Source organism: Ruditapes philippinarum, unplaced genomic scaffold (genome assembly GCF_026571515.1).
Source record: "Ruditapes philippinarum isolate M1 unplaced genomic scaffold, ASM2657151v2 ctg9012_1_1_1_1, whole genome shotgun sequence".
NCBI classification, from domain to species: domain Eukaryota; kingdom Metazoa; phylum Mollusca; class Bivalvia; order Venerida; family Veneridae; genus Ruditapes; species Ruditapes philippinarum.
Window position 1 is genome coordinate 22,296 of NW_026851556.1, and position 13,078 is coordinate 35,373.

Here is a 13,078-nt window from a genome sequence, read left to right on the forward strand (position 1 = left end):
TGCTTATTCGCCAACTGGAAAACGGCGCTAGCATTTTTATAATTTCGATATTTGGTGAAAAGTTTTCAAAATATGTAAAACATGACAACTCTTTACCTTTGTTGACATCTAATTTTAGCGACATGCACTAGCTAGGAAGTAGCGATAGAGCGATTTACGGAATACCTCCGAAAGAGGTAGCTCTTTTGTTTACTCGGCGTGTATCCCAGAGTTTGTTTGATTATCTCAGTATGCATATAAATTAAAATTTCATAAAACATAAAAAACAATCCTAGATAAATATAAAACCGTGTCTACAGAGAACAGCATTCATTCAAAAGCATGAATTATGAATACATATTTTTTTTGATTCGCTATCACATTTATTTGATCATCAAGGTGAAACAATATAAAATAAACTGGTTTAAAACTATAAACGTAAAAATAAAGTTGTTTACATATATCGTCTGTTAACTTTAATATTTTCTTTACCAGTTTTATATGGTATTGTGATTGATCAACTGTTGGCACGCGCTTCCTAACGTTTTTTTTTTTTTGTATTTTACGCGAAAATAAGTCAATCGGTCAGTAGTTATATTGGTCTTTTTTTCTATCAAAATTAAAGAAATTCAATTTTAAACTCCTCGCGGTCAGTTACTACTGCCTTCACACAAACCACGTGATGATGGTCTTATCACATAATTGTCTCAAGATGGCGGATACGCCATTGTTATATCTGATATTAAACAGGAACATTATAACTTTAGCTCTGGTTTCAACATTGTCAACATGATTGAAAACATTTATTTTTTGTTGAGTGTAGATTCGAAATTATAAATTACTTGAATGATTTCTCTTTCGAAAGCGGTCATTGTTTTGGAAATAAACGGTGCGATATTATTTTCATAATGTTTATATCACCGAAATTGTTTTTTATTTTAGTTCATATCTAATACCTTACGGTCTTGAAACATTAACAAAACAGTATTTTTTTTAGAAATACATCAAAATTAAAAAAAATATCATAACGTCAAAACTGTTGACGCAAATGATGTGCTGGCAGAGATCTAATCCTGTAAAGGGAGATCACTTCGTGGGAAATTTTCATGAGAATAAAAACCGAGGTTTTAAATATAACCCATGAATGTCCGAAAAATATTAATAGCACGGTAGTTTAAATTAATTATGAATATTCGTCTTGTGTCATTAGGTAAAGTGCGAAAAATTTAGTCCAACCTACCAAAGGGGTACGGCTCATTGAATGTTCACAAAATATGTATTTGATGGTAGAAAACAGTTACCCTAAGTCAGAAATGAATTCTAAGTCCATTCCCATAACACTATATACTAATATATAGACAAGGGTAACAACTCCCATAAGAAGGTGTCTATGCCTAATCAGGGTTTTTGCCTCGCAGTTTTTTACACGATACAGCATAAATAAAAAGAAATTATGCAATTTGTAGTCGAATGATTTATCTATCGAACCAATGTAAAACTTTTCTTATATCTCTTATACTTAACGAGTACTGGCCGTCAAAGTAACAAAAAACTGTTCATTTTCGCGAGGTCGACATCGATCGTGGCTACGCAGGAAACACAAAGTTACACGACTGTTGCAATCGTTGGAGATAATATCACAAGCATTTATCATGCTGGGCAATTAAAAATACATAAAAGTAATCAAAATATACCAATAACCTATAATGACAATGTGATATCAACTCACCTGCGGCTTCAAAATATTTCCCCGTTGAAATTTCTATAAAACACCGCCATCTTGACGAATGTAAACAACCGTCACCTGATTGGTCGGTTTATTTCCCGAAAATATACACGTAAATTTCCGAAAAAAAACGACCAATCAGGTGACGTTTGTTTACATTCGTCAAGATGGCGGTGTTTTATAGAAATTTCAACGGGGAAATATTTTGAAGCCGCAGGTGAGTTTATATCACATTGTCATTATAGGTTATTGGTATATTTTGATTACTTTTATGTATTTTTAATTGCCCAGCATGATAAATGCTTGTGATATTATCTCCAACGATTGCAACAGTCGTGTAACTTTGTGTTTCCTGCGTAGCCACGATCGATGTCGACCTCGCGAAAATGAACAGTTTTTTTGTTACTTTGACGGCCAGTACACGTTAAGTATAAGAGATATAAGAAAAGTTTTACATTGGTTCGATAGATAAATCATTCGACTACAAATTGCATAATTCCTTTTTATTTATGCTGTATCGTGTAAAAAACTGCGAGGCAAAAACCCTGATTGGGCATAGACACCTTCTTATGGGAGTTGTTACCCTTGTCTATATATTAGTATATAGTGTTATGGGAATGGACTTAAATTCATTTCTGACTTGGATAAATGTTTTTTACCATCAAACACTTATTTTGTGAACATTCAATGAGCCGTACCCCTTTGCAACCTACGAGACATTAAAAACACTGTATTATAGTGCATTATTCCGTAAAATAAAAACTGCATTTTAAGGATAGAAAGGTTCATGCTACTGACAATATTTGAAAATTCTCAAATACATGATCATTTTAAGTGAATTGATATATATTTAAAAAAAACACCTTTATAATGGTTATCGACTAGAAATAAGAATAATGAAGAGTGTTTAGGATAGAATATAAAATTTACCTTAAAATGAAAAAAGACTACCCATATTTGTTCTAAAAAATGGAAAAATACTGATCATTCCGACGGATATTTATAGAATTATTCTTGATTCGCTTGTATTATTGGTAAAATATAAAATCTACTGCAAACGTGCAAATGTATGGAACGCCATAGTTGCCTCATGTTGTTAAATTTCTTTTTACCTTCACTTGAAAGCGTCTTGTTATGTCAAATATGAGTGTTGTGTTTGTCGATTTGTCTAAACATTGCCTTATTAATGCGTAACAGTAGTCTAATCACTACTTCAAATTGTTATGTTGACTTGTCCTTACATTGTTTAATTATTTCAAACAGTAGTGTTATCATGTCAAAATATCGGAGGCTATGACGTTCCATAGAAATGTTTAACTGTTTTTACTTTTACCTGCACAGCTGGATGAGCGGAATTTATAAATAATAATTAGAAAGCGAGAAACTAGATAGATAGATTTATTTCGGCATATGAAGCATATACATAGTTGACAACATAACATAGGATAAGATAGTGAGCATTATTAAATACTATATCACATACGAGAAAACTATAAAAACTACGAACTACGAACCTGTAAGTACATAATTTAATGATTCACTCAAGATTTGTCCACTTATTTATGTGTAAATGTGTAATTTTTCATGAATTTATTTCTATAGATGTCGCAATTTAGGAATCTTACTTATCATACAATAATATTGTATTTGTAATTTCATATATTCAATTTCATCTTTACATCATTTTTTAATTTGAATAAGCACACGTATAAAGGATCTTTACGATATTAAATTTAACTCAAAAGTTGTTTATTTTCAATCTTTATATTTCGATAACAACTCATCCATTCTATTGTCAGTATAAAAGTTATATTTGGTCCCACATTTTTTGTTTTCCAGAACAGTACTTTCTTGATCAACATTTGTATATTTAAGAGTCAAAATGCGGAACATTTAAACGTTGTTTTTTGGTGAGTAAACTTTTGTTAATTATGATAGAACATGTTATACATATATGATTTAATTTATTTCGTTTATATACCATGTTGATCACAGTTTTAATGATATATTAAGTGCAATTGCCTCAGTTAGTTTCTTGATTGCTGATATATATTTTTTCATGAAAATAGCTGGCACCTTTCTTTCCATATAAAAACTTTTTTTTTATTTATCAATTTAATTCATCAAAGTTTAAATACCAGTCTATATTATTCAAGTGTGTAAAGTTGTTAGTAGACATGCAGATACCAGCCCATAAGAATAAGTTTAAACTAATCGACCAACAGCCGGTTAAGATTTGTCTTCCTAACGTCTTCCTATAACTGTCAAATTTACTTTTTTATTTACACTTGAAAATTCTTACATATACCCATATTTACCATGTATGCAATTAATAAAGATTTGTTACCAGTTTATTAAAATATTAACTTAACAACGTTTATTGACTTATCTTGTACGATTCGCGTGCTCCTACATGCTCCAAACACGGGTCACATGACCCTCAATACCCCTCTCCCATATTCTCAAAGAAATAAATTGCGCCTCAATATCCCTGATGTTTTTATTGATTTAAATCGCTGTTGTTGTTATTTTTAATAAAACTAAAATACCTTTTTTAACAAAATATTGATAATCTATGTTTAAAATTGTAGGTATTTTGTTGATTCTACTTGTTTTTCCGACAAAAGAAGCAGGTGAGTTCAATTTTTCTGAACTTAAATAGTGTTTAGAAGTGTTGAGAATTGAGTACCGCTCAAGCCGGTGCTAGGGGGCGTGAGTGATGTTGCACTTTACATTATCCCTCATGTACAGACTCAATCAAACCGAGTCTGCAGTTCCCTTGTAATTTTGTTGTGATTAATCCTTCCGAGAGATCACTTTGTTTCCAGATTTTTATGATATTTTGAACATATTATATATCTGGACTTGATTACATCGAAAGTTACATAGAGTATTATACTTGGCTCCTAATCTTGATAATTCATTGGTTGACGCGAGTCTGTTTCTATTCAGTTGTTTTTGTTTGTATTTCTATTATATATAAAGTGTTCTATAAAAGAAATAATAGCCATGACTTCGAGCTTTTCAGATTTTAAGCAATTTTTTTTATAGTTTTGTCTACGCCTGCTTGTATAAAGATCTCTTCAAACTATAGGTAAAAAGGTATGAAAGGTATTAAATACTGAATTAATTGAATGAGTTGAATAGATTATTTTAGACAAACCTCTGACACTGCTTTAATTTGCTACACTGTAAAAAGAATCAACGATATTCACTATCACTGTTTTAACTATGCTTGTAATCTGACGTTTTGAAAAAGATAAGTGTTGTTGTTGTTATTATTGTTGTTGTTATTGGAGATGTAAAAATGGGGGATATTTAAGATGACGAAAAAGTTACAATTCTTTCATTGTTTAAAAAAAAATCTCGATCTAAAACTAGATATTTACATGGAATCAAAATTCTTCTTTTATACTAGTAATGCAATAAAACTTATTTACAGTTGTAAAATGTACATGTTTTATGAAAGATTTGCTTCGTTCTAAATATAAAGGACATCATATTGAAAAAGAATGTTCTGATTAAACACTTTCTTAGAGCATAATTTACACATGCGATCAATTCCGTACGTTTTTAGCTCACATGTCACAAAGTGACATGGTGATCTTTTGTGATCGCTTTTCGCTGATCGGTCGTCCGTCCGTAAACTTTTACTTCAAACGACATCTCCTCATAAACGGCTAAGCCAATTTCATCCAAACTTCACAGGAATGTTTCTTTGGTAGTCAACTTTAAAAAGTGTTCAAAGAATTTAATTCCAAGCAGAACTCTGGTTGCCATGACAACCAAAAGAAATTTTTTAAAATATCTTCTTTTAGAAAACCGAAAGAGCTAGAGCTAAAATATACGCATGAAACATCATCTAGTCAGTGTCTATCAAAGTGGTTCAAATAAATGCCCTGGGGTCAAAATTTGCCTCGCCCCGGGGCTCATTGATTTTCCTTATTTGTATATAGTAAAAACTTAAAACATCTTCTTTTTAAAAGCCCAAATAGCTAGAGCTTAGATATTAATTGCGGGGTGGTCTTAATTGTGAATATTCTTATTTCTTACATACTTTATGACCATGGTCTATTTTAGACATGTTGTATGAGCAAACAATATGTATCTTAACAATATAAAAGTATGTTATGATGAGGTAAATATATTTCTGAAGAAATTTAACATTGAAATTCTCTTTGGTCTGATTTCAATATTAATTATTATATGATATATAAAGTTCACCTATAAATTCTTCATATAATAAATGTGCTGAAAGCAACATTTAACCACTCTAAAATTTACTTTCTCACCTTATTTCATACAATAAGAACATTTGTTCACACCTTGTGAAATCAAGTGTCATGCCTAAGAGCATTCAAGCAGATAATGACAACAAATTTAAGATTTAGGTAGGTGCTGACTTTAATATCAACGGTCTCATTAGTGGGGTCAATTAAAGAATAAAACAATGAATTGGGACCGAATCTGGTGGTTTTAAAAGTGGATAAGCGGGGTGGTCTTAATTCTGGATCATGTAAACATTGATATAAAGAACAGAAAATTCCGTTCTTTTAAAAAATAAATAATAGCGGGGTGGTCTTAATTCCGGGGTGGTCTTAAGGAGGGATTCTACTGTATTTTATGCATTGTTGCACCAATACGAATCGACAAAATCACACTCAGAACTGTGGTCAAGCGATCATTGTCACGAATGGTCTTGAAAAGTAAGCAATTTCTTGGCAATAACCTTGATGATTGACAAAGTATATTGTCTTCCGTATGCAGCTATTCCTTTTTTCAGTTTGGTTAAATAAAAAAATATATTGACCACTTTACTTACCGCGTTTGAAATACTGCCAGGTAACAGCCATTTATTGCACAAGTGTTACTTTTTGCACGAATCGTGCGTTATTGTCACTTTCCTGCGTTACTGGATAAACACGGTTATGTAACGAACGCTCACCGAGAGCAATGTTTACCCAGTAAAATACTGAGCATTAACAACACTTGAACTTTTAAAAAACATAATCATGGCAGGTGATACATTACGTAACTCGACAAATTAAGTTTTAATTCCATTAATAAATAATCCTTGGATATTAAGGTCTCCACTGAGTTTTAAATTCACTTGTGTTTGAGAATTACATTTCATTTGATGTAGGTATAGACCAATTACTTCTATTCAGATTATTCGCTTACTCCGTTTTTCCAAAATAATAATTTCAAATGTAAAAATGAAAAAAGTTTAAAAAAAATTGGATTAAGCAGAGCATAAAAAACGATTTTCAATTTATTTCTGAGTACATTTATTAATTATCTCTTGCATATTTATCTGTGTTAGTGCCCAAGATAGATCCCTATAAGAAATGCAAATTTTATAGACCATAGTGAAGACTTACAGTATCATTGCATTGTGTCACGCCAAAGAAGTATAAATGTATTTTTAACATTTGCCGTTGATACCGTTGATACTTACATATTATGAAAGCATTATGATGAATATAAAACAACAGCAAGGGGAATAAATAAAGATACTATAAGTAGGAAAGAAACAAATCTTATGCACTGTACTTTGACTCAAGGAGAACGAAACAACTTCTAAAATGTTAGTTATATAACTTTGAATAGTTTGTTGTAGTCCAAGCAAAAGCAAAATAATAATACAGGGAAATTTAGCAAAAAGAATGACTCATATATTATGAAGTGATGACTTATAGTTGCTATTCTCTTAGCTAACGAAATATATATAGCTATTTTTGTTCTGCTCGCGTGCTTGTGCTTCTATAAATATTTCTTCGCAAAATGCAATCGACCTCCATACTGGCCTTTGACTTCACAAGCATTTTAGCATTTTGAGCATCTCAATTTATATGTACGCATATTGGATTTGCATTTATCTCTATGAACCTGGTAGTGTTTATACGGAAACAAATAGTTTAGAATTAAATAAGATTATTCTTGAACTTTCAGATAGTGAAATTAATTTGAAGTGTTCGGATGCATGTACACAGGCGATAGAACATAAAAGAGAATTATTTAACCAATTTTTTTTAATTCAGGTTTAGCTGAAGCGAAAAGCTATTACCTGTTTTCTTGTCCACTGAGTTCGTCGCAATCCTCTCTTTCCTCGAGCAACACCAAAGACTGCCCAAACAGAAGAAAAAGAGACATTCCGTATGGCTTTAGACATACCTATATTCAAATAGAATCAAGATGCTACGACTGGGGAGACTTAAATTACCCTCCTGTGAGTTTGTTTGAATTATAGACATATCAAAAGGGTATAAAGCTTGCTATGATATCATAACAAATATTTTCGTAAAAATCGATAAACAGAAAGGTTATGTTGTTTTCTTTGTTATATGATCGAATCTTGAAACAGTTTTAACATGATATCATGCCTTTGCTATTTTAGACCCATTGCACATTTACAAAATAAAATGCCCCGGAACTAAATACTGATACACTATTTTTAGTTTTTATCGATCCATTCACGTTGACATTTAATAATTAAATTCAAAATTAAAAATCAATTGTGGCAAGTAAACGTGTATCTTTATCAAACGAAGACTTTCCGACTAATATCTAATGCATTTCAACCCTTACTCTTCATTAACGTTAACTACAGCGGGCCAGCGATTGCGATGATTGTGAACTTTATTGTTGCGTGCAAAAGCGTAGGCTAGAGCTTACCGGAACTACCTCGTGTGCTAATAGAATCAGTGAGTTTGAATCTGCCTGGACAAATAACAGGAGAACATATAACTTCCTTTTTTGGAACTCCCAGACGTATGTATTTCAACAACTACATTAAAAATTAACAACAATTCAACAGACAATGAGATGCAATATATTTATTAAATTAATTTTAATTGATTTTCTTACTAAAAAGTAAATTTTTATGTTTTAAAATATATTTTGCCATCGTCCGTAATTTAAATATTCAACAGAAAATATAAGATATATAGACATAAGCAAAGGGTAATGCAATGATGTGAATTGAAAATGATTTTTGTATTTGTTTGTATGGGTTTTTTTCGGCACGTCAACACATAACTGGCCATACCGTGCCAAATGCTATAATAGGCTTAAAATGTTATGTTATGTTTTGTAAATGACAATAAAAATGAGTCCATTAGATCCTAGAATACAAGTTTATCTCTTGCAAATAATCAATGATGTTTTCTGATGGAATTGTATTAAAGCGTTTTTTGAGTAAATTTACACGATAAAGTCTATAACGGGCCTGTGAAAAATCATGACATTTAAAAAGAAAATGTCTTTTAGTAAAATTTTCATTACAAGCTAAATAGAAAGGGGCATTGTCATTCGTGAGGAGATAAAAGTTGGTAATTTAATTGTGTCGAATCCGGCATCGAATAAGAACTATTTTATCATAGCGGTTTGACAGAGATGGAGACGGTAACAAAACAAAGATGGGTCAATATCGTTAAGTTTATTAAAAACGGCATTGTTCCAATTTGCTTTCCATTCAGATGATATGAGTTTATTCATAGCCGGTCTGAAATCACAAGAAGTTGCAATAAGTCAGTTTGGTGAAAATTAAATGATTGTTTAGCGAAAGCGTCTACTTTCTCATTTCCTCGTATACCTACATGACTTGGAATCCAATATAATTTAACAGAGTTTGTTTTAAGTACATCATGAAATCGTAAAAGAAGTTTCTGAATCATGATATGGTCAGATTTTTTATTATTAATGGATATTTAAACAGAAAGCGAGTCAGAAAATATCACACATTTTTCATGAGTATGCTGTACTATGTATGACAATGCTTCATATATAGCTTTTGCTTCTGCGGTAAAAATTGAAGCATTATCTGGTAACCTCATACTAAATTCAAAATTATTTCAAAACGCAGCTGCACCTACTTTGCAACCTTCTTAAGAACCGTCCGTATAAATATGTATAAAATCTTCATGTTCTTCCCTAATTTCTGGAAACGTCTTTTAATAATCAGGTGAATTTGATAACTTTTTTAAATTTGAAAGGTCAGTATTCATTTTCGGGGAATTATAAGTCCAAGGTAGGACTTCCTCCTCGTCATTTTGAAGGATACTGTCTGGATTAATTATAAGTTTATCTAAATCATCTTTTAAACGAAGGCCTAATGATTTAATTTCCTTTGCTTTGTTAACAAATTTTGCAGTATAACTTGGATTGAAAATAATATTTTTAGCTGGATTTTTGCTATTAGATGAAATTCTAGTTGCATATTGAAGTGATTGTTTTTTTTCGACGTAGATGAAGTAACGGTTCTCCAGCTTCCGCATATAGACTTTCTACAGTTGAGGTGCGAAAAGCACATAAAGCTAATCGTAAACCCTGGTGATGTATGGTATCTAGCATTTGAAAATATGATTTTCTTGCAGACCCATACACTACAGAACCATTATCTAATTTTGATCGGATAAGACTTCTGTATAATTTCAGTAATGTGGAAGAATTTGATCCCCAATTTGTACTTGATAAAACCTTGTGTAAATTTAAAGCTTTTAGACATTTTGTTTTCAAATGTTTAATATGTGGTATAAAAGAAAGTTTGTTTTATCAAATATAATTCCTAAAAACTTAGCTTCATCAACTACTGGAATTTTAGAACCAGATATTTAAAGTTCAGGGTCATTATGATGTTTCCGTAATCGAAAAAAAATGAAAATTGAGTTCTTGACTTTGAAAATTTAAAATCATTTGCTGTTGCCCACTTTTGAATTTTATCTAAATTTTGTTGAAGTTGCCTTTCAATTGTTCTCATACTTTTTGACCGATAGCAGATAAGAAAATCATCTACATATAGAGAACAATCTATGCCTCGTGTACGAGCGCTAGCAATATTGTTTATTTTAAGGCCAAAAAGTGTAACAGAAAGTATACTTCCTTGAGGAACACCTTGTTCTTGTTGGTGGTCCTCAGAAAAAGTTGAACCAAGTCTTACTTTAAAGTGTTTATCGTTTAGAAATCCAGAAATGAAAAGAAGAAGTCTGCCTTTAAGTCCAGCATGATTTTGATCTTTTAGGATACCATATTTCCAAGTCGTATCGTAAGCCTTCTCAAGATCAAAGAAAATTGATACCAGGTGTTGTTTATTTACAAAGGCTTCTCTAATTAAAGTTTTAAGTCGTACAAGATGATCGTTGTTTACGAAAACCTGACTGAAAATTAGTGATAATTTCATTAGATTCTAGATACCAAACTAAGCAATTATTTATCATTCTCTCGAATGTTTTGCAGATGCAACTTGTTTGTGAAATTGGACGATAATTTGTGGAGTCTGTCGTATCTGTTCCAGGTTTAAGGATAGGAATAACCAACGCATTTTTCCAAGTGTTGGAAACTTTACCAGATACCCAAATTTTGTTACAAATTTCAAGAAGCAAGTCAATAGATTGGGGTGGTAAAGGTTTAAAAAACTAGTAGTAAATTTTGTCCGGCCCTGTAGCACTGTCTTTTGCAGTTTTGATCGAATAAATTAAGTCATCAATAGAGAAAAGGGAATTATAGTCTTCATCGTTTGTTGAAGTAAAGTTAATATGCTCTTTCTCAGCTTTACATTAGTGTTGTTGAAATTTATTTGAATGGTTTTTTGATGAAGAGTCAAAAGTTTTAGCCAAAGTTTCTGCAATATCAGTTTTTGTTTTGGATTATTTGCCATCACCAGGTTTTAAGTGAACAGTTGGACTACTTTTATACTTACCACTTTATTTTCGTACTGCATCCCAGACTTTCTTAAAAGAAGTATTTGAATTAATATTTAAAACATATGATTGCCATGATTGGCGATTAGATTGACGAATTGGTTTTCTAGCTTTGGCTCTAAATATTCTGTAATTTTCAAGGTTTTCTATTCTAGGACGATGTTCAAAATTTTTAAGTGAAGCTGTACGTATATGAACGGCTTTTTACATTCATCGTTAAACCATGGTTTTTAATTTTGTTACTTTTATAATGTTTTGTCAATGGAATAACTTTGCAAGCAATCGCATGTAATGTTGAAGAGAACGTTTCAGCTATATCAGCAGAAGTGAAATTAAATTCGTTTTTTGTTAGATCAATAGATTTTTGTAAATTATAGTTTAAGTTAAAATTCTAAATTGCTAAATGCAGTATTTTGATATTAATGAATTTCAGGTATTCCTAGAAGATGAGTAAATTTCTGAACTCATGCGACGTCAGTGTATTTTTCGACAAAGAAATACATATAACTTTGTAACATCTAATGAAATTAAAGAAATGTATGAAGTTGTTACTTTCATTTTATCCCTTTCAGTTTTAAATTTATAGCCACAAGTGCACTAGACTGGAATATGTAGATGAGCTATATGGAGACATTAAATACATAATAGCCATTGTAAACAGAATTATAGGAGACTGTTTATTTCTAAGAGGGACAACTCCACAAACCATATAGGAACAAGTTACTGTGCTGTATAATTGTCTCCCTTAGCTTCTCATATTTCATATTATCATTTTTAAACAAGTTATGTCATATAAATTAATCAAAAACACATAATGAAAATATATGTATACTAAAAACAATTAAAAACACAACTTTATACATGGTTAGTTACCACTACGGACCTACTTCTCTTGAAGTTTATAAAATGTAATATTACTACTAAGTATTTTATGGTATGAGACTTAAAATCTTTTCATCTATAACTTCTCAATGTCAGTATATATGCATTGAATCTAGAGGAGGCATAAATAAACTTTGACGTATATCATTTTAAAAGGTTACAATAGAGAAATACATGCTTTTCATCTTCTGTATAGAACATAATATTATCATAATGTCCGACCGTTCATAATGCCCTGTCTAGAGTTTTATATGGCTACATAACATCTAAATTTTGCTAAAGTAGACCATAATCTCCAACAAAAGCGCATCAGGTTGACTAAACTATTGTGAACGACAGTACACAAAAATGTTTGTTTGTAGCGGGGTTTTAGCTTGGAAAAAATAAACCAATAAACAAAACAAACAAAAACAAACAACTCATTTGCCGTGTTCCGGATTACAATTATTGTGCCACCTACTTAAAAAATGTGGATGATACAAACTTTTGCGCGTGTAGATTTACTTCAGCAATCCTGAAAACGACTTTGCGTAGCATTGTTTCTTACTATTAACGAAAACACTCTCAAACTTTACTGAATTCATCTGTATCAATTCAAAATAATTGAGCATGCATAAAAATATATATCTTCACACCCCAAACTAGCCTTCAATGAGCAAGGTGGCGCTTTATATATGATTATCCCTGCTTGAAAGCAGATAATACAATGGAGTTATTGGAAAACCTAATGCCAAGGGTTCTTTATTGTCAAGCAGAACAAGACATGTTAAGAATCATGTGCATTCAGCATCGT

General features: G+C 31.3%; 1 long non-coding RNA gene across 1 annotated transcript; it reads left to right on the forward strand.

Annotated features, from left to right (window-relative positions):
• The first annotated feature begins 2,712 nt into the window (after positions 1-2,712).
• Positions 2,713-12,469, forward strand: LOC132744514 (uncharacterized). Its single transcript, XR_009627711.1, has 6 exons — positions 2,713-3,221; positions 3,545-3,615; positions 4,297-4,338; positions 7,747-7,934; positions 8,316-8,476; positions 11,837-12,469. It is a non-coding gene; the product is annotated as an uncharacterized LOC132744514 (long non-coding RNA).
• The last annotated feature ends 609 nt before the right edge of the window (positions 12,470-13,078 follow it).